Source organism: Alligator sinensis, unplaced genomic scaffold (genome assembly GCF_000455745.1).
Source record: "Alligator sinensis unplaced genomic scaffold, ASM45574v1 scaffold1010_1, whole genome shotgun sequence".
Classification (NCBI taxonomy): Eukaryota; Metazoa; Chordata; order Crocodylia; family Alligatoridae; genus Alligator; species Alligator sinensis.
In genome coordinates, this window is record NW_005842624.1 from 71314 (window position 1) to 94962 (window position 23649).

At 43.8% G+C, this 23649-nt stretch overlaps 1 protein-coding gene across 1 annotated transcript in view; it reads right to left on the bottom strand.

Annotated features, from left to right (window-relative positions):
* Window positions 1–23649, bottom strand: part of SLAIN1 (SLAIN motif family member 1) — a 217842-nt gene that overhangs the window by 55733 nt on the left and 138460 nt on the right. The gene's annotated exons all lie outside the window — the stretch shown is intronic.

Genomic DNA, 23649 nt, shown 5'->3' on the forward strand with positions numbered 1-23649 from the left:
CTCCCCATCCTAACCAAGCTATTTTTAGCCCATCAACCCCTCTAACTTCCAGACAGATGACCTCCTCCTCCCATGGACCCACCAATCCCCCCTGCAAACCTGCCAGCCCTGCCACTCCCCACCCCGCTGCCCCCCAACATGGACCCACTGGCCCCTCTCCCCACCCTGACTTACTTAGATCATGTTGCCAGTATGGCTTCTAGCACCAGCAGACATATGCACAAACTGGGACCCAATCTATGATCACACGGCTTAAAGTAAAGTAAGGTAAAGCTTAAAGTAAGCTGCGTGATAACAGCTCAGGTCCTGGGAACATCTGCATGTGTCCTCAATCAGAGATCACTCCTCTCACTTTCCCCAACTAGCGCAGCCATGTCAGTAGCAGTCTTGTGTACATCCTGGTCTTATTGATGCTTTTGCAACTGCAAAACACAATAGACAGTAATATATTCTTTTATATTGGCTGAGGTTGGATGAACTTGTAATGGTAAAGGTTTTGTTTGGAGGTTTGTAGACTGTGATATAAATTACTAAGGCATCTATTGTTAGAATTTCAGTATGTTCATCATCATAGCTGTTGTGTTGATGACAAGGTAAGCTTTAATGAAGACTGAACTGTCATACTGTTTGTGTGGTTTCTCAATGGTGAGCTTCATCCCTAATATCTGGGTGAGATTATCATTTTTTCTTCAGTGGGTGCATCTATGCATGTGCTTTCTGGCAGTCAACTAATTTGCTCCACAGTAAAGCATCACAATCTACACGTTGAGCCAGTATTAGGGTGTAAACTATTTAACTTCACTGTAGGATAGTACTCCGCCAAAACACACATGTAGACAGTGACAGGGGTGCTAAAGTGTGGGGGCTACCTGCCACCTAGCCCTGCATTTTAGCACTCTGGTGCCCCATTCAGCCCCACCACTGACTCCTGGGGCCCCCTGCCAGCCTGAGGCTGCTTCTGCCCTGGCTCACAGTGCCATAGTCCCAGGTGCACATGTAGATGCTGCACCCAAGAGCAGCTGACTATGGTGCAAACTGAGCCAGAGTTCATATTTTGTCACCTTAAAAATTACATGTCGATGCACCCAGCTTGTCTCTTGGAGACACAGTACTTGGCAATTACTATCAGTACACAGTTTGGCAATAATTCCTTGTTTGATGGCTAAAAGCCCTTCAACATTTGCAGGCTCTATTGTCAGTGCCGGCCCTAATAAGGACCTTTTATGATGCTTACAATGAATCGGCACAGCTTTAATTACAGCTTTGTGTACAGTGTTAGATATAGCTTTGATTGGGCGACAGGTGCATAGCAGGATTCACAGATTTGAGTAATCGGACAGGGGCCATGAGATGAATGCTCCAGTCCCCCTAAGCACACAGGCTGTCCCCACAAAACTTCCATGAAACAAAACCCACTAGCCTTGTATCAGGCTCCCAATAATTAAGTCATTTGCAAAGGACTACAATGCACTGTTCATGGCAAGCTAATGCAGAGCATAAACTTCCTGTTTGTTTAGTTGAGATTCATCCAATAAATCCTAAATCTCTAAGTTTATCACAGCCTTATTCGACGGTCAGTCACTATTTGATGACAAGACTCTCATCGACTAATAAGAGGAAGATGTCCATTATGAGCACCAATGTTCCAGTTTTGACAAATACGATGTTTCAGGTTTGACAAATTCAAAAGAATATTTTTTGAAGATCTGGAGTATATAACCTCAGTTTCCAACCAGGTACCTCAGGATTAAATATATAAATCAGCAATCCTGGTTTTCTCTGCTAAAAATAATCCCCCCTAAAAGTTTTTTAAAAGTTTTCCAAAGTCCAAATTTTTCTGTGATTAAAATGAAACACCACTAACCACTAGTTTCAAGTTGGTAGGGTCAGAAGGGACCTGAGTATATCATCAAGTCTGACCTCCTGCCATGGCAGGAAAGAGTACTGGGGTCAAACGACCCCGGCAAGGTGTTCATCTAGCCTCCTTTTAAAGACCCCCAGCGTAGGAGCCAGCACCACTTTGCTTGGAAGTTGGTTCCAGATCCTGGCTGCCCTGACAGTGAAGTAGCGCCTCCTGATATCTAGCCTGAATCTACCCTCTGCCAGCTTGTGACTTATTTCTTATCACTCCTGGTAGTGCTCGGGGGAACAGGCACTCTCCCAATGCCTGCTGGTCCCCTCTGACTAGTTTGTAAACGGCCACTAGATCCCCCCACCTCAGCCTCCTCTTATGGAGGCTAAACAGGTTCAGGTCCCTTAGCCTCTCCTCGTAGGGCCTGCCCTGCTGACCCCTGATCATGCGGGTGGCCCTCCTCTGGACCCTCTTCATGTTGTCCACATCCCTCCTGAAGTGCAGCACCCAGAACTGGACTCAGTGCTTCTGACCAATGTCGCATAGAGGGGGAGGATCACCTCCTTGGACCTGCTTGAGATGCATCTGTGGATGCATGACAAGGTATGGTAGACCTTCCTGACCTAGTGCCCCCACTGTCAGGCCACATTCATTTTGGCAACAATAATGACCCCAAGATCCTTTTCTGCCTGTGCACTGATGAGAAGGGAGTTCCCAGCCTGTAGGTGTGCCACTGATTCTTCCTCCCCAGGTGCAGTACCTTGCACTTCTCAGCGTTGAAACCCATCTTGTTCTCATCTGCCCACCCCTGTAACCTATCTAGGTCCGACTGCAGCCTATTCCTCCCTTCTAGTGTGCCCACTTCTCCCCACATCTTAGTGTCGTCTGCGAATCTGAACAGGGTGCTTTTTACTCCCTCACCCAGGTCACTGATGAAGATGTTGAACAGCGCGGGTCCAAGGACCAAGCCCTGTGGGACCCCACTGCCCACATCCCTCCAGGTCGAAAATGACCCATTCACCACCACTCTCTGGGTGTGGCCCTCCAGCCAACTAGTGACCCATTTGACTGTGTAGGTGTCAACGCCACAGTCTCCTAGTTTTCTTTTTAATGAGAATGGGGTGAGACAGTGTCAAAGGCCTTTCTGAAGTCCAAAAAGACTACGTCCACTGCAACACCTGCATCTAAGGCTTTTGTGACCTGGTCATAGAAGGCCACCAGGTTGGTCTGACAGGACCGGCCTCTGATGAATCCATGTTGGTTGCCCCTAAGCTTAATCTCCCCTGCTGGCCCCTCGCAGATATGTGCCAAGATAATTCTCTCAAAAAGCTTACCCAGGACCAAGGTAAGACTGACTGGCCTATAGTTTCCTGGGTCCTCCTTCCTCCCTTTTTTGAAAATGGGAACCACATTGGCCCTTTTCCAGTCCTCTGGCACCATGCCCGAGCACCGAGTGCTCAAATATATTAGTGGCATTTCATTTTAATCATGGAAAAAAAAAGTGGATTTGGGGTTACTTTTTTTTTTTTTTAACCAAAAATTGGGGATTTTTTTATATCAGAGAAACCCAGGATCCCTGCATATGAGAGACCTGTTTGATATTCTTTCAAATGGGAAGATGCAGGACCCAATCCAAACTTAATCAAAGTTTTTTTGCTGACTTCAGCTTTGGATTAGGCTTCAAGCACACAACATTTAATTTTGAAAGATTCTCAATACCATCCCTCTGCATCACTGCTCTTTTTACCTTAATTCCTCCCGGGGCCATCACTAGGCTGTTTGCCTCCATCTCTTCTCACTTATGCCAGTTTTTACACTGGTGAAATGACTGACATCAGTGAAGTTACTTATGACATGCCAGAGCAGGGACTGGACCTTAGTTTTGTTTGGTGACTAACAATGCCGACAAAGCTGTGGCCTGAGAGCCTATATGAATTTTTCCTGTACAGAGGGCCTAGTCATACAGAGCGCAGGGTACCCTCATACTCATTAAGATCTATGGAGATTGATGGCACTCAGTTACTCGCTGGATTGAAGTGGCCTAATCAATCAAGCTACCACGAAGGGTCTCTTCTGTTCTTAATAACCTTGAAGTAGCAAGCTTATACGTAGGAATACAAAGAGAAGAGGCCTTTTCATCCATTTACTTACTATACCAGAAAGAATCAAATGTTTCACGTTTCATTAAGAATACTTTGAGGAGTATGAAGCCTGTTTTCCCTAGAGGCTACTCTACAAATAAGAGGAAATTTTAGTTCATACAGCAATTCCATTAAATCTTTTGTGTCTGTGTGTTAGAAGGTTTAAATGAGGCAAACAGTTAAGACCTGCAACAATGATACTTCACATATAATGGACTTTTCCCTAGTTTTGTAATATCATTTTTATCCCTTCCACAACAGCAATTGCTTCATTCACATCTTTGCACTCCTAGCTGTAAAACTGTCAGTGCCATCAGCACGTACCTCCCCATGAATTTGATCCCAGATTCTACCCACCTATTAGATAACTAAGACTTAGGCACCCAAGTACAATTCTATTCCACCTTGTTCAAAACCTGAAAATCTATTAATACACTGTGACAGGGTAACGAGAAAAAAGGAAAGGCATGAGCTTGCTCACACCCTCCTCCTCACTGGAGGGAACACTGGAGCTTGCTGGTGGTGCGGGATCGCTGCCCGAGCCGGCAAAGGGCAGGTCCCCTCTGCAGTGAGGGGAGGGGGCTGAGGCCAGCACTCCCGGCCCCATTGGAGCACAGCCCAAACCAGTCCAGGGTGGAGGTTGTCCCCTTCTGGGGCAAAGGACAGGCTGGTCCATCTTTGTAACCAGCCCCACTGAAGCTTGAGGGAAGAGCCCCACTGACAGCACAGGGGAAGCCCTGTGCAGGACACTGGGGAAGTTCAGTTCTGGCTCCAGTGAGGCCTTTCCCCAGCTAGCAGGTTTCCCTTCACCTGCAGAAGCCAGGAACACAGGCACGCCGGAAGTACCCAGCTCTGGCCAGCTGGAGCACCACAGAGACAACTATAAAAGTGAGATGAGAGGGAGAGTGAGGAGCAAGCAGCGAGAGTTGGTGAGGGGCAGAGATTCTGCCTGCATTTTCGTTTGTTTATTCCAAACAGACTTTTAGGCATCCCCAGTGGGAAGACCAGGATTAATCATGTAAGAAAGCACTCCAATTCTAGCCTGGAGATCGAGTGAAGTTTGAAGTGCTCCCAGCCTGACCCAGAGCCCAAGAACTGACTGAAAGACAGAGGTTTATGGAGGGGCGCAGTGGTAGAGGAACTCCCAATAGGCCCTGTGGAACAGTGTCAGGACAGTGGCCATTGATAGAGAAGACTGGGCCATCCCCTGTGGGCTGTCACACCCAAAAGGAGAGGATATATCAACATCAGATTGGTCATTGTAAAGATTGCAATGCTGCACTTGTACGGCAGCAATGGCTGTGTGTGTTAAAGTGGACCATGTTGGCCAGCTCTGCCATCCCAACAGAGCAGGAGGGCCCTAGCAAAAGAATTCTACAATTTAACATCAAATTGTGGTGGGTGAGTCTGGAGGTGGGGCCAGAACTTCCTGCCAGCGTTCAATAACAGGCAATCGGCTGGGCACAGCTGTAGCCTGTTACACGCATGACCCCAGCAAGGGGTTCGTCTAACCTCCTCTTAAGGACCCCTAGGGTAGGAGCCAGCACCACTTCACTTGGAAGTTGGGTCCAGATCCTAGCTGCCCTGACTGTGAAGTAGTGACTCCTGATGTCTAGTTTGAATCTACACTCTGACAGCTTGTGACCATTATTTCTAGTCACTCCTGGGAGTCTCAGGGGAACAGGGACTCCCCCAATGACTTCTGATCCCCTCTGACTAGTTTATAACAGGCCACTAGATCCCCCCTCAGCCTTCTCTTGTGGAGGCTGAACAGGTTCAGGTCCCCTAGCCGCTCCTCGTAGGGCCTGCCCTGCTGCCCCCTGATCACGCAAATGGCCCTCCTCTGGACCTGCTCCAAGTTGTCCACTTCCCTCCTGAAGTGCGGCGCCCAGAACTGGATGCAGTACTGCAACTGCGGCCTGACCAGTGTCGCATAGAGGGGGAGGATCACCTCCTTGGACCTGCTTGAGATGCATCTGTGGATGCATGACAAGGTATGGTAGGCCATCCTGACCGCTTCCCCACTGTCGGCCCATGTTCATTTTGGCATCAATAATGACTCCAAGATCCCTTTCTGCCTCTGCACTGACAAGATGGGAATTCCCCAGCCTGTAGGTATGCTGCTGGCTCTTCCTCCCCAGGTGCAGCACCTTGCACTTGTCAGTGTTGAAACCCATCCTGTTCTCATCCGCCCACCCCTGTAACTGGTCTAGGTCCAACTGCAGCCTATTCCTCCCTTCTAGCCTGCCCACATACCCCCACATTTTAGCGTCGTCAGCAACTTTAAAATTTGAAATGTCATGGGACATAAATCACAGTTAGGTACCTATTTATGCCTAATGAGTGGAACAGGGTCTCACCCATCACTGTAATACAGTTGTAGAGATCCTGTAAAGACTCTGTTCCATTTATTATTGCAAAGAAGTCACAAAGCACTGATTTGGTGAATGGCTTCATCCAGGACAAAAACAAAAATTCAGAAACATCCAAATGATTTATTGAGGAAAGAAAAATAAATATATTTTGCTGGCTAGAAAAGGACTATGGCTCCTCCTAGATGTGAAAGACCTAGGTTTAAATCCTCTCTCTGCCTGATTCAAAGCAGGGGCTCAAACTCATGCCTCCCACCCCTCAAAATGGTGTCCTAACAGCCAAACTAGAAGGCACTCTAAGGTTGATCTATCAAGCTTTTCTATGAAATCTCTTCCACTTATAAATGCCTAATGATCATTAAGCCAGAAAAATACAAGTGAGAATTACTACAGACTGGTGGTTATAGCAACACATATGCAATGGTCCCCACTCCAACAAAACTTGATTTAAAATTTCCAAAGTACCACTTCAGGTAAGGGATATCTGTCAGGCAGGCAAGTCCTGTATTACTTAGTACTTAAAATAGTAATGAATCAGACCTAAGTTAACAGACTGGGTCCAGATACAGACGTTCAAAAAGCCTGAGGCAGAAGCTATCCAAGTTACGCGCTTTACTCTAAGTGCCCTAGGTTAGATCGGTAATGAACAGAAAACACGTTCCCCCTTGGGAGTGGGGAGGGACATGGAGGCTGCCTGCACTAGGTGAAGCCAGCAGGTTAGGGGCACTCTTGCATGCCTCCCAGACGGTTCCCTGGGCTGATTGAGACTGCTGAATGCAGCCAACCAGCCAGGCTATCCCTAACTGGCTGCTGGGCATGGCCAAGAAGCCCTTCCCCTCCCTCCCCCAGCAGCATTGGCCACAGGCATGACAGCTGCTGGCACAAAGTGGAAGCAACCCTCCTCAGCCATGCCCAGCAGCCAAGTTATGCTCTCTGGGGCTGTGTCCCCTCCTGGAAGCATAGGTGCCCTTGGGAGGACTCCAGCATACCCATCCAGGGACCCCCAGGCAAGCTGGCACAACCCCAGGAAGAAGGACCGGACTGTTGGGCATAGCTGAACAGCCCTCCCCCACCCTTCCCCCGGCAGCATCAGCCACTGTGCTGACCTGGCTCTGCAAGAGCTCAGGGGTGAGGCCAGCTGGGCACTTGGTTGGAGCAGTCAAACACAGGCCAAGTTCCCTGCAAGGGGGAGCAAAGGTGGGGGGAGGCACAAAGGAGCCTGGGATGCCAGAGGACAGTGGCCTACTTTAAAAATCAATAGGGGATCCAGTACAGCAGTTCAACACACCAGTCTAACCTAAAATCAATTAAGTCTGATACCACATCAATCCAGGTCTTAAACCAGGTTCCGCCATTTTTAAACCAGTCTACATGCACTGAACTTCTGTTCTGTTACAGGTGTAGATCAGTTTCTGATCGCTTATACCAGTATCTGTGTAACATCTGTACCTAGCCATAAGGTTCTTCTGGAAGAAAATACTATGTGAGCTTTCTACTGCAGTGCTAGTAATGTAATTTTTTTATTTTTTTTTTGGTACTTTGACTCTTACCCCTGCCCATGCAGCTGATGCCTCCTGAGACCACTCTAAGGTAACTGTGCCCCAAATGTGGTGAAGAGATGTATGTGATCACATACACACATCCATTTCCTCCTTGTATTAGCATTAGTAGCTTTTGCAGTACAAATACTGTTACTATTTGTAATAATTTTAGTACACTGCTATCCTTAGTATTGCATATGGTAGTGAGACCTGATTGTCCCACAAACAAAAAGCGTAATACCTGGCTTCTAGAGTGGACCCCAACATTCTTCTCTTAAATATGCAATGTTCCTCTCCATCTTAAATATGCAGCTAGCACATACCACCCATAAGCTAATTTTTTCCTTTTACTATGGTTTAGCTTTCTTCCTAAGTCATATAAGAAAAAGACTAAACCTCCTTAAGTTTTTTTCCCAAACCAAGCTGCTCCTGGAAATTCCCTATAGTTCAATCCTAAGTTCCCTCTACCTCTTTGAGGAATGCTCCAACCACAAAAAGCAGTTGACAGTAACTCAACTACAACTACCCAGCATCTTTACACCAAGTTGAAGATTCTGACATCAGGATAACTCAAGGAACTCTGCATCTGCTACACGAAGTTCTGAGTCAATCAACCATCTTTAGTACTTGCCCACATATGCATTTAATTCTCTCTCCTTTCCATAGCACTTAAGTTTCTCTTTTGAACAAGAACACAACAGTTAGAAGTTCAGCTCAGATCCATGTTACCAAACAGTCATGCGCTACAGTACCCCCAGTGCCCTAGGGCTGTGCGAAGCTTTGGTCCCCAATTCGATTTGGCAGCCAAATCTCCAAACCTGAATCAAATCAGAGGACCCTTGAATGTCTCCAAATCAAATCAGCGCCCTCCAAATCGATTCGAACATAGACAGAGCTTTAAATGTTTCTTCTACATACCTTAGGTTGCAGCATTCATGCAGCCCAGCATAGCAGACAGCTCATGGAGTGTCCCACAAAAGTGCAGGGGGCTCCCCAGCACACTCAGCAGCAGACCAGAAAGTGGGCCAGAAGGACACTAGGGGGCCCCCCCTGTGCCCGATTGCTGAGCAGTTCCAGTCCACTTCCGGGTTCACCGCCGAGCACATGGGGGAGCCCCCTCATGCTCCTGTGGGACGCTCCATCCCTGAACATCGCAGCATTCACAAGCCATGCTGATACCTCGAGGTATGTAGAAAAAAAAACATTTAAAGCTGTGTCTATGGCCGAATCGCTGATTCTCTGAATCAGCAACAAATCTTCAGATTCGGCCAAATCAAAATTGGGGCAGTAATCCAAATCAATGAGTCAAATCACTGTCCCCAATTCAGACCGAATCCAAATCGAATAGGGCCCATTTCACACACCCCTACTAAATATAAGTGGTGTCACAATTTAAAATGAAAAAAAAGTGTTAAGATGTTCCCTTAAGGATCAAATTGAGCTACGTGCAAAAAACTACTCTAGAAATGTGTCAGATATAAAGGATTCCATAAAATGTGATTTTCATACTTTTGAACTTCAAACAGCAGAGCCATGAAAGTTATGGATTTAAAAAAAAAAAAAAAAAAAAACAAGAAAAACATGCCCAACAGATAAAATGGCTACTGAATTTAACAGCAAAGTATTTTAAATGAATCCCAACTGTCGTGCCTGCAGAAAAACACATGCACAAAGAAAAAGGCTTGAATCTCAGCAGCAACCTTTGCAAGTCAAGAAGCATAGAACTGTTAGTATTTATGTAAAGATGGATAGCATGATGGATCAGAGAGGTGATGCACTGTCTATAACAAAGAGATGATCCCTACCATTCAGATTAACAACAACAACAACAATCTAAGTATAAGATGACAGACAAAAAGAGCTTCTAACAATACCTGAGATCACAGTATGACGACAACAGCATAAGAAGCCACGGTCTAAGGACACCAACTGCCTAATATTGTCATTTTTTTCTAGGTAAAAACGTACAGATCAACTTTTCTGAGGAAAGAAAAACAAACACATTTTCACAAGGAATATAATAACTGTTACAACTGCCATTTAATTTTTCACACTTGCAAACCCCCAGAGCAGAATACAATCATATAAAAACAGGACTAAAAGAGAGCTCAGGTTACCTAGTCTAAATCCTCACTCAAGGAAGGAACATCCCCTCTAAACCATCTTAGACAAATGTTTCTCAATCTCATTTAAAACCTTCCAGGGACAGAGATTCCATGACATTTCTAGGTAACGTTTCAGTTCTTCACCACAGACCATAATTAGAAAGATCTTCCTGATAGCCAAGGATCCCGGTTCTCTCCAATTTTTAAAAATCCCCAATTTTCAGTTTAAAAAAAAAAAAAAAGGAACCCCAAATCCTCATTTTTCTGATTTAAATAAAATGTCACACATACCTACATCTATATCTAGATATCTATTGGAGGTGCACTGATACATCGGTCCAACACCGGATCAGTACCAATATAAAGAAAATTTGCTGTATCGGATACCAGCTTGATGGGGCCGATAATTTGGACGATAAATGCCTGTGCTGTGCACAGCTGCAACACAGCACTCGGGCAGCGAGAAGCAGAGCTGGCAGCATGGAGAGCTGTCTCCAGCTGGTCAGTCCATTGTGATGGAAGGAGAGGGAAGCGGCATGGGAGGGCCAGATCAATGCCCCTGGTGGTGAGAGAGGGGGCAGGCGCTGCAGCCAGGGCAGGAGGCAGGGCGGGGGCAGACAGAGGCGTGGCTTGTGGGGGGAAGGAGGCGGCTCCTGCTGCTGCTTGCACCCTGGGAGTGAACGGGGGGTTGTGCGCCCAGGGATCCATGCGGGGCAGGGGGCTGCAGCTGTGGCTGGAGCCAGGGCTGCAATAGGCTCTTCTCAGTGGGGGTGGGGCTCAGAGCAGGCGCCGGCGACATTGGGAGGATGCTGCATCCACCCCAGATCTCATTGCAGCTCCATTCCCAGCAAAAATTCCCAGTGAAATTTTACTTTCACTTATGACAAAAGATGTTTATTGAATCTATAGTGTAATCTTGGATACCACACAAGTATGATTTTATAAAGAAGTGAAAAGCAACTATTACTTCTACACCTGTCAGCCTACTAAAAATAAATCAGAGAAAGTTCTCTTTTCTTTTATTTCCATTTGTACTCTACCCTTACCTTTCAGTAGCAAAATAGAGGCATAGTATATTAAACATGGATTTAATAACAAAGCCAAGTCTTTTTTATAAGTGGAAAACATCTTAAATTGGAAAAAAAAAAAAAAAAAAAAAACCCACCCCAAAATACAAAACAACAAGTGTAATTAGTTGTTATTTTACATTTATATGTACAATGCATACATAGTTACACGTTACACTTGGGCTTATCAAACGATAAACTTAAAATCTTGACAGCTATAAGGTGAAGTGCTAATAATTTAAGAGATTTTACTAATCATCAAAATCCCATGGCTAATTAGGTCATCTGGCATGATGCCTATTACTGAAGTTAAATTAAATGTTTTTGGGGTTGTTGTTTTTTTTAAATGTATCCATATAGCTGTGTTGAACTAAGATAGTAAAATTGTTTCACAGCCAAAGAAAATACACTAGGTTTCTCCATCCAGTGTTCTAGTTTCTAGTGTGAAGACGTCCTGTTGCATGAAATACCTGATAGGCACATACTGCCTCCTGTGAATTCACATAACAAATATTTGACATTCAAGTATAATGAGCTTGCAGCCAGACATGGCACAAATTGCTCAACAACACCATTTGGCTCTGATAAATGGACACAGATGGTGTGGCATCTTCCACACTGTATTACTATTTCCATTGCCAACAGCTATAAAACACATCACCCAGGAGAGGAGGAAAGATGAGAATTCAAGGAGATCAACATTGCCACTACACAAAAGACTTGACAAGTGAATTCTAGGAAAACTGTAGTTCCTTTAGGGGTGCCAAAATCTCTTATATATCCTTATCTAGGCCATATATACAAAGGCTACCTGTGATATGAGAACTACAAGGTTCAAATCTGTTTACTTGTCACAGTGCATGAGTGGGGGGGGGGTTCGGGTCTTTTATTCACAAGCTGTATTGCTATTTTTTTCTTTTAAAAAAAAGCTATTACAAAGCCCTAAAATCTCTCATTCCAACTAGAAATACATATCTAAAGGTCTGCATTACAAGACCTTTAATTTAAACTCTTATCCCCTTATCTCAAGTTCTTTCAGTTAGCATCGAAAACTTCAATGGCATCTATGTTCCGTTTAGAATTATGCTTCAGTAATATTGTTTAGAACACTAGAACTATTTCTCTACTCTTGTAATTCATAGTCCCCTGATGGCAGTATATATCCCTTCCGTAAAGAAATATCAGGATTCTATCAAGAACTGAAGAAGAGTATGAAGTACTGTAACAGAGACAGTTCAAAAATACTAAGAAGATTGAGCATTAAGACAGTGAAAAATTAATTAGAAAGACATTTTAAGGCCATTGACAGATGTTTAATTCAAGCTGCAATAGAATCCAATACCCAATACCAACAATCATGCCACATGTGCATGGCAGGAAGCATGACTCTGGAATCAAATCCCAAATCATGCCCTATGGCTGATCCAGGAGCCCACCCCCCAATACGAGCAAGTAGCAAGCCAGGTGTTCAGCACATGTGTGGCTAGGAGCACCAGTCCACTGATCAGAGCTCCCAGCCATGGAAGCACACCAGAGCTCTTCAGAGCTGATCAGGACTTCTAGCCCCAGGAGCACACCAGCCCCATGTTCAATCTAAGTTGCAATGGGGCCCAGACACAAAATTACTACACATATTATTATTAAACAGGAATGGCGTGATAAAACAAGGAATAAGCCCTGTTTTACCACACCACGAACTGCATGAACACATGGTCAGGTTAGTAGGATGAAGTTACACATTGCATTTAGACCATACTAAATCTGTGCAATGTTAAGCAGTGTTCAAGTTGGAACATGCTGTGAACAGTTGCATGTTAAGGATTAATACCATTTCTTGCCTGCACAGCCCTGATTTGCCACTAGAGGGCTGGCAAGCAGGGGCATGGCTAGGAACCAGGACACTTGGGCTCTCTCTTTGCTCAGGGGCCAGGGCAAGAGGGGCATCCTGAGATTCTGCGGGACTGCAAATTGCTCATTTTATTTCCATGAAGCATACTGAAGTTACCTGAATGCGAGCTAAGTAGCATGGCCTAGTTAACCCTTCTCTGAAGTGGTGTAACTTGGAGATACCCAGAAGGCACTTAGCATAGTTAATAAGCTTTAACATGCAGATGCTTCTGTTTTAAATACCCTTAGTATGGTCTAATGTAATGTGCAACTTCACCCTTAGATCATGGCTATCCAACTTCTAAGCAACTGGGGACCCCAAGTTGTATAGCCCATGGGTCCCCCCCAGGCTGCAAAGTAGCTGCCCTACCCCACAGCACTGCACCAGGCACCCTAGCCTTAGCTCCCCCCATCATGGGCTCCCCCACCCACTGGCCTGTGCAGTACAGGAACCCCAGGCCACAGGTACTATAGGCTGTGCTGTGCTAGCCCCCTGGGGAGGGGGGCAAGAAACAGAAGCTTGAGAAGGAACAGGAACTCAAAACCCCCAGCTGTTCCTCCAGCCAAAGCAATGGGAGAGGGTGGGGGCTGAAAGGAGCAGTAGCTGGGTGGGAGCGCAAAGGCTGTAAATTAACTACTAGCAGGCTGTATGCAGCCCTGGTCAGTCCTGACTTACATCATCAACCCAACACACTGCTTCCATAGCTGGATAAGAAAAAGAAAATACCTTCAAACAACTTGGTGGTATGACATCTGTTATATTACGGATTTTGAAGGGATGAAAATATACCTCTACAAATGGTGATTACACCGACTACTGCTGTAGCACAACCTTTGTACAATCTTTCACCACAGAAACAAAACTAAAAGATCTAAATTATCAGACAAGGTTCAATTTAAAATTGGTCACCTGATGCATTCCAGAATTTTTACAGTATCTACAGGCAAAGTGCCTAGATAGAGATTTCCAATAATGTTTCTGAGCAGCGTGTTTTATTTTATTTTATTGCAGATGTTTACAATGAGCACAAACCTAAAAATGCTTAAAATGACCTCCAAGTGGCTTTCATAACACAAGGAATCATGTGGGTTTCATTTCTAAAAACCACTTACTGTGTTGCAGATGTATTTACCTTAACTCCTATTCCCTCATTTCAAAAAAGTGTTAAGCTTTTATGCAATTCAGTTATGGTATTTAATCTAGGCAAATGTTCAGATTTCAAAAAGACTTCAATATAACAAGATATAACTGAATACTTCTACTTCAAAACACATTTCACAATTTGAAATATTTACTATTACATCCCATTCTAAAGTAAAAAGTTAAGAATATTAGAGTTATGAGAGATTTTTGAAAAACAAAGTGAATCACAGGAAGAAAATCTTTGACTACTTAAATCAACTGCATTGATTTATTCTACTTGTTTTTTCAAGAGAAGAAAACTTCCTAACAAGCATTTTTAGCGTACTTGTATCTGAAAAATAGTCAGAAAGAGAAATTCTCCAACTGAGAGAATGGTCAAAGTCATAAAAGTTAATATTGTACTATCAAAGAGGTTTCGAGAATATTGTGTCTGGCTCCTGTGTCTACACTTCAAAAATAGACATTGAAAAAAAAAAAAAAAATTAAATGCATTCAGAGAAGAAATACACCAATGATTTAAGTATGCTGAGCACCAATACAAATCCACAGTGCCAGAGAACGAAGAAAATTAAAGAGCTCTCCACCTAAAAAGATATGAAGCCTAGTTTTAGAAGGATTGCCCATTCAATCCCAGCTAAGTAATTTCTCCTTCACAGAAATGCTTTTGTCTCCATTAATACAAACTGGCCTATTTTACTTGCTGTCTAGGAAAGATTGTGTGTGTGTAGATTTATGAAACAAAAGTAGCTGTTTGCACTCTCTTGCATAATAATATCTTGCCTGCAATTCTAGACAGGGTAACCGATAGGGTTGATCCTATTACTATCACTTTCAGACATCTGTTGTATTATGGAATTTGAAAATGTACTGCATAAGTAAATTACTTTTATTCTGAAGAAGCACCCAGCCATCCTCAAATAAAATAAGGGGTCAAACAAAACAAGTAACTGCAAAACCTGATGGTATTTCCAAATGCCCTTCCAATTTCTAACTGTTCTATTGCCTTCCCATAAGCTGGTGGTCTCAGCTCAGTGGTTGGTGGATATTATCAAATCACCTCCAATCCAGAATTGGAAGTTGATGAATACCTTTTCAGTGTGAAGACTTACAATGCTGCCTCTACCATCCTGAACATAGGATTTCAGTCTGCAAATCCAGCCCTGCTGTAAACACATGATCAACTGCAAAAAAAATGGGTGTTTAAGACAACATTTTAATTTGGATGTAATCAAGTTACCCACTTACTAATTTCCAAAAAATGACATCAATGTATTTATTATAAGTTAGTGAAAAAGACAGCAGAAATGGTATCCGCAAATAAAAACGGAAGTATACTCCATTTTACATATGCCCCCCACTTTTTTTTTTTTTTTTTTGCATAAGAACATTTCTATCTTGCAACATATTTACGAAGTACAGAGAAACATTTTGTTTTGAACACATTAAAAGCATGCCTCTAAAAAGGAGAGCAAGGATGCTTTGCATGCTTACATGCAGAGAAAAAGCCCTTCAACAGTTGCTTTTAAAAATCCTATCAGCCATTAAAAAAAGAATAACAATAAAAAAAACCTGCCTAGAATTATGCACACAGCAAATAGGTGTCCTAAGGTAATGAAGTCTAACAAGAAGCGACATATATGTTTGAAAATATTGTGTGCGGCTGGAGAGCAAAAGCTTATTCTTAGGCAAGAAACTATTATAACCCTCAACCTGTAAGATGCTAACCGTCTGCTCTGATGCTAATGAGAGTTGAGGGCATTCATCCTCTCTCAATACCAGATCCATAAAAGGAAGATAACTGCATCCATTCTGCAACATTTTTCAATTGCTTCAAGTTTACAAATTGTATGCTGCATATTCTTTATAATAAAAGCCACCAAGCCTTCATCTTACTGCTACTTATAACCTGAAAATATTTTACTATCCCGATCTCCATCATGTATGAAAAATATACATGATAAAGCTGCGTTAAATCTTATTAATCAAATCCTTAGCGCTATAAAATTTTACATCTCCAAGGTCTCAGCTAACATCAATTAAACTGGCATGAAATTCATATTTGTTTGGAATTCAGAACAGCCCGCTTCAGCTCAAGCATGTAACATAAACTCTCACTCTCTCCCAGTATTTTCTGCTCTCTTCTGCTATCAAAGAGCTACTACATATGAACAGCCACATACCATTACAAGATTAAAAGGCAATATTTGTGAGCCATTGTGGCAAAGCGGGGGTCCCTGACCAGCCACAGTGCTAGTTTCCCACCTGCCTTCGGGCACGCCACTCAGCCATCTCACCTGCCATGCCTTGTTGTTAATTAAGTTGTTAATTAAGGCAGGAGGCTGCCCATTCTTGCCCCAATGCCAGGGGGCGTTATCTGCAACTCCATTCCTCCCCTACACCGCAGCCCAAGCCTCGCAGATGGCATCCAGATGACAATGCTCCTGGCTTACAGCCAGACCAAGCTTAGGCCTCATTGTCAGACCTCAGTCACACACACATTCATACCGCCCTCCTCTCAGTAGGGCCTCCAGCACTCCACCCTCTCACAGGGTCTCTTTCATGCCTCAACAACTTGTACTGCCTTGCTCCCTCTTGGAGCAGGGCCTTTAGGCCATAGGCTTTAGCTAGCTCATACTTTAGGTGGCAGACGTACCGTCTTTTGGGCCTCTCCCATGACCCTCACTAGGGTAGTGGCCAGCCAATTACTCAGTCGTGTCTAAGCCTGCCCTGGCCCCTTCCAGGGCAATTCTATCCACTCATACACACCGGGCACCGAGCCCTCACTGGGGTGCCTCATCTCCACCCCCTCACTGGGGCTCCACATCTCACACCAGCCCCTCACTGGGGCCATAGGGCTTCCCTCCCCGGTGGGCTCAAGTAGCCACAGCCATGCCTGGCCCCCACTCTTACTCCTCGGGGTCTTGCACTCCACAGGGCTCAGGCAGCCGCAGCCATGCCTGGCCCCAACTACCACCGATGTTACATGACCCATGCAAAGGTAAGTGCTGGGGTTAAGGTGCCCCTACCCACCTTTCACCGGGGTGGTAACTGGCTTGGCATTTTCCTGGGGGCTCCCACGCCACTGACAGCCCCACCAGGCCACCCACTCCCAGCGGGGTGCAGTTTTAGGTCATGCCCAGGAGCCTCCAAACCATCCCCTACAGCTCCTGCCCTTACCTCTACGGTGCTGCATACAGCTTTGTAGCCAGGCGATGTTACTACCTGTCCTGCCAACAGAGAACTGCTCTATTTATATAGGCAACCAGAGGTCTAAAATGGCCACCTCAATCAAGCATTTGCTGGCTGCTTAGCTCTGCTCTTAAAGTAGCAGGAGCCAACAGTGCCCTGCCACACATCTTCCCATTTAAAATAGTTCCTGGGGGAGGTTTCCCCTGCTGCTCCTCCAAAGTAGGCTCCCCTCAGAGCCTGTGAAAACCCTTAAGTGGCGAGCACCCCCAAAGGTGCTCTGCCACATGCCTCCCCACTTAGAATGACATTCAGGGGCTTTGCTTGGCTGCCTTCTCTGCTGGCTTTGACCCACACTACTGCAGCTCCTGCCACATGGCAAGCACCCCAACTGTACTCCGCCACAGCCATTGATCATAAAGGCAGAAGTTACACATAAACCAATTTAAGTCATCAGAAACTGGTTTAAAGCTGTAACAGAACAAAAAAATCAGTGCACATAAACCACTTTCAAAAAGGCAGAAACTGGTTTAAGATTGTAACAGCGCCGCAGCTGCGATGCGGTTACTAAAAGAGAGGTAACAGCTGCAGGGAATGAAGACAGCCAGGAAATTGATGAATAACCCCAGGCAGCCAATACGAAGCCTGAAAAGGGGAATAAAAAGGGGAGGAAACTTACCAAGGGTGCCTTCAGGCACGTACACGATGAGAGAAACGAAAAGGGACCCCTACAGCGACGGAGCCCACGAGAGTCCAGGAGATAAGGACACATACCCATGCGACGAGGGTAATTGTGGGGAGCGATGCACCCATCCATGGATCACGTCCTACCTTGAAAAGACAGCCTCTGCGGTGAGTGAGGAACTGAGTGGTGGCGCGGACCCCCCCCCACCACCACCAACAGCTCCGAGGACTCAGAGCGTGGGGATTCCCAGAGCCGGGGCGGGGAGAAGAGTAAAGTAAGAGGCACAGAGGAAGAGGGCAAAGGATCCCCGACCCTGCCTTGCAGTCCCTATAACCCGGACCCGGCACCAGAGGGTGGAGGGAAGAAAAAAAAAGAAAAAGAGAAAGAGAAAAGTGAAGTGACAAAGCTGTGCTTCGCAAGCTGGCATGAGCCGCAGACGGGGAATACCGGGGTCGGTGGTGATCAGCAGCTAACGAGGCAATTAGCGGCTGATCACTGAGTAAGAGGCCAACAAGTAATCCTGCTTTGATCCTTGAAGACAGGCGGGGAGAACCCCACAGCAAGCACTCGGGAGGAGGGTCATCCCTGGGGAGCACACCGCAGCCGGTGAATCCCGGGGTCAACGGCAATCAGCTGCTAACAAGGCAATTAGCAGCTGATCACTGAGTAAGAGGCCAACAAGTAATCCTGCTTTGATCCTTGAAGACAGGCAGGGAGAACCCCTCAGCGAGCACTCGGGAAGAGGGTCATCCCTGGGGAAAGAGCCAGGCAATGTTAAATAAAGCACTACCGGTGAAGATCTGACCTGAGTGTTTTCTTTACCGGGGTACCGGTTTCTAGCAACTGTTCCTTCCCCCCCATTAACTGTGTTAGATCAAGTCATGGCAGGCAGGAATTGGGGGGGAGTTACCTGAAAACCGGATACCTGGGACGGGCACACGCTCACAAAGATAAACCTGGTTGAATGCAGTATCAGACTTAACCGATTTGGGTCAAACCAGTTTATGAAACTTCTGTCCCAGGCCCCTTCCTGGTTCAAGTTAAATCATGGTCCCCCCAACATCCCAGCATGCTTTTCAGCCCTGGGCTGGGCCGTGCTGTCTGCTCCAGCAGAGAAGGGTTGGGAGGGTGAAGGAGGACAAACTCCTGCTGGGGTCTGGGGCCAGGAAGGGTGGTTAAACTTCCCTTGCCCTGAGTACAGAGCTGCCCTACCCTGCTAAAAACTTACTGCTGGCTGAGACTATGGATTACAAATACCAGAGGCACCTGGAAGCAGGAAACGGAAGTGATGAGCAACCCTGCAGAGTCCTGCTGCTGTAATTCTGGAGCATTTTCTGAATCAAAAGTGAAGGTCTGTCCAGTTGTTTCTCAGTTTAATCTCTACAGTTTAAACTAACCTGCAATGAGTGAATTGATTCAGCCTCGGGCTTTTTGACTGTCTGTGCTTAGACAAGGAGTCGAAACAGTTTGACTACTTAACCAAAAGTGTATTTTTTTCCAGAAAGATCAGAGATGAAGGAAGGTCAGAAGATCAGAACTGGAACTGTTTCTGTAGAGGCAGGAAGTTTGAAATAGAGGTTATGCTAGTGATAATGTACAGGTCACCATCTGATGGGGTAGAGGGTCCATACTGTTATGACAGAGCTTTTCCATTTCCTGACTTTTGAAGTTCTGTACTAGGTATATATCTCATTTAAACTGACTTCAAACTGTCCAAATGCCATCCAACTGGCAAAAAACTGTCCAATTCTTTATGTGCATGAATGCAGTAAAAGCCATGATTTCAGAGAGATGCTAAGGAAGTCATAAACCGTTAAAGATAAGCAGCTATATAGTTGTTTCAGTGTGAAAATGTGCCTTCCCTTCCAAGAAACATATATAGGCAGTAATTTTTAGTTTGGAGCACACTTTTCCTTGCAATACGTGAAGAACCATTTCTATCACTAAGAGAAGAGACAGAGAACGGAACAGACACAGAGAGACAGACAGACAGAGACTATAAAATTAAAGGCTGTGGCAGTGGCAAAACTTCCACTGACTTCTGTGGAACAAGATCATACCCTGTTGTTTTTAAACAGTGGTGTTTTTCGAGGAAAGAGAACTAAGCTAGCATGAGCTCTGTCATCTAAATAATATTCCACACTCTCCAAGAGAATGAGCTTTGCTGCCTATAAGGCTGAGTTAGAAGGGATAGCTTTTCTTCAGGCCTTGAAATCATAACTGTGCTCCTCTAGACAGACTCCTTTTTTAAGCCTCTTAGCTCTTTGGTTTACCCACTGTGCAACTGTTTGGCATTCTACAGCTGTGAAGTTACAGGGCATATTCACAACTGGAGTGTAAATCATTATAGTTACACTGACTACTTCCATTGTGCTACTTACAAAATATAACACAGGCTCCATCATACTGGAAAGATGCACATGTGGTCTAGCTGACCCAAAAGAATTAAAAGCAGGGACAGCAACATTCAAGGTTGGGGAAGAGAACTGATGCAAAAAGAGATAGTAAACTTCTATAAACTAGAAGTAAAAACACTAAAAGGACAAGCTTTCAAGAAAAGGAGCATGGAGCAAAAAGCAGGAATAACTGAGCTAAGTCAGGTAAAACAGTATGTTAGCCAAAAACTAGATTTGCAAGAGGCAAAGATTTTTGTGAATTAAACCACATGGTTGAATGAAGTTAAAAAAGCCTTTGAATACAAGGCATTTTTCATCAGGTCTATGCCTTGCCTTCAAAAGCTTATCTAACTTCATCCCAACCATGCACTTGCTCCAATAATAGATAACACCCGCAAAAATCGTTGCCTCACGCAGACATCCTGGACCATGACAGCTACAACACCACTCACTCCAACACTACCAAAACTAGATTCTGAATGGTACAAAACATTAATAGCCAAACAGTAGCTACATACAGTTCACAGCTGTGCTCCCCAAGCATATTTAATCATTTGTGCTGACTTCTGTGACAAAAATAATGTTTTTGTTGGCTTCTACTCCTGTTAGCATTATAGAACTAATATCTATGGAAATCTACACTAGGTTTCTTTTGAAATCATGCATCATCAACAAAATTGCCCCATAAATTCCAAAAAACAAATATTTTCTTTACAAGAGGACATATTTTTACACTGCAAATGCACTGAGTACACCAGCATATTTCTCAACAAGATCAGTTAATAATGATTACATGCCACCCAGATACAGCACAACCAGAATTTTAAATCCCACCATGTTTGCATTATTTTCCTTGTAAACTGAGATACCATCCCCTAAACAGAATCATTATGGAACCTTAAAGTGCTATTTTTACAGGACTACTTTTTAAAATTAGGATCAAATGGTGCATGTGTGTATAAATGACCATCAATTGACAGTAACAAAAAATAAAATTAGGAAAATTGTATTATGGAAAGCCAGCTTTATTTTTTTTTAAATTACCAGTTTGTTCCAATTGTCTCATCCTGTTTCAAAATGGGGAAAAACAAACATGCAATCTATTCATAATCTAGTTATATTACGTTACACTTAGAATTGCTAGCATTTCCAAGTAACATTTCCTGATTAACTATTATTTATAGGAAAAAATAACTCTCATCTGTGAGAGTGTTAATTAATAACAACAAACAATTCTATCACAGAATATTTGCAATTAAGAGCATTTTGGAAACAATTTTCTCCTTTAATATATAGCTCCCATAATGGGATTTATGCACATCTTTTGAAGAGAATATACAGCCTCAGAAGTTATTTACAGAACCCTTGTATTTCATGAAGTAATGACATACAATTAGAATATATGGATGAAAGTGACATGAAGCTGCATATAACCTTGGAGGGTATAATAGTAAGTCATACATCAACATTTGTAATGACTTCTCAGATGTTGAAGGATTACAACCTAATAACTAGAGAGATAGTAACTTGCATACTTTTCTGACTATTTAGGAAAAAAATTGAGAAAGAAATGATGTTGTCCATTTGATTTAAACAGTGGGTTGGGGGAAAATGAAAGACCACCCATCTCTTTTAGCAATCAATTCCTGAATGACTTCATTATGAGTCTACAATTTTACCGTTGTGTGCCTTTGTTTAATATTATTTATATTATTTAAAACTAAGAATGGCAGCAAAAGACAGGCTGGGTTGCATCTGGACTTTGTTTTATTACTAAGAGCTTCAAACTTTACCAAAATAAACTAAATCAAACCAAAAAGTTATGTTAACTAAGATCTGTGTTGTGATGAGTTTTACCAAAACATGAGTGTAAATCATTCTTTTCTGGCTTGTGCATCATCAACAGATTTGTTAAGTAAACTCTGAAACTACACAGACATTCCCTAACCAAATCATTAGGACATGCCCAGCTCTTATTTCAAATACTTCACGCAAGACCCACTGGTGCTATGACACACACAAACTAAACAGCCCAAGTATTATGGCTAGGCTGAGACAGATAAAAAAATAGGTGATATTTATTTATTTATTTAGACAGCTACATATTTTCAAGCAATTTGAAACCATTAAGTTGTATGGCCCCACTCTGCCTTCCACCGAAGCAAATGGTAAACCCCTTCTTGGCTTCTGTGATGCAAAAACTGCCTTTTACTTTTCAGACAACTGAAACATGCAATTACTAACTCCAAGCAGCTGGAATGAAGAATGTGCTTAAGGGCTGTAAAGGCTCAGTCTACCAGCTAGTTTACATGACTACATGCCTCCATTACCATTAACCTTGTTCTCCTCCTCCCATCCTTCCCCCTCATATTGTTTATAGCATACACTCACTGAGTACTCCTTTTCCAAGACTGGACTATAAACTCTTTAGGCCAGAAACAGCACCCAGCATACTAGCAACTTAGCTTGGAAGCTGGCATGATGGAAGAAATAAATAAAATGATAAAAATAGAATGGTTGATTTATATTTACAACTGCAGTATATACAGAGATCCGAATTTACCAGTTGCAGGTATAATTCCATATCAGTTCACTGACACTGCGCAATTGTATGTTAGCCACGAATCTGGCCCCAGATTTTCAAAGAACTGAAAGTCCTAAACAATATTATTATAAATTAAAGCTAGATTTCTGGTTTGTCTTTTCTACAAACAACACTCTTATTGTTAAACAAAATGCACACAGGTACATCATTGCACCAACATGGAATCTTACCATGGTGCGTAGGGTTTTATACAAGTACAGAGCTCCATTTGTGCCCATCCAATATTTCTTTCACTAAAAACCACTAGCCCTTGTGTTAAGGAAACTGGGGTGCCTGGGAATTAACAGGATGTTAGAAATTAGGAGCTGAATAGAGGAAGAGGAGGAGATCATTCAAATGCATATTAAGCAAAACCTTTCATCACAGGTATCATTCATATAACAAGAGGCGGCTTATACAATTAGACTGCTTACAGACGTGAAGAGAAAAAAAAAAAAAATAGTGCTTTACTTTAAGCTTGGCGTGCTCCCATGCCAAGCCCAGCACATGCCCAAAAGAGGTATCGCGTTAGTTGGAACCGGTTCACCCAACATCTGTACAGATCACGCGCTTCAGTGGGGCTTTTTGATGCTTTTATCTAAAAACTGATTGATTCATTCAGCTGCGAGATAAAAGCACCAAAAAGCCCCGCTGAAGCATGCAATCTATACAGATGCTGGGAAGTCAGG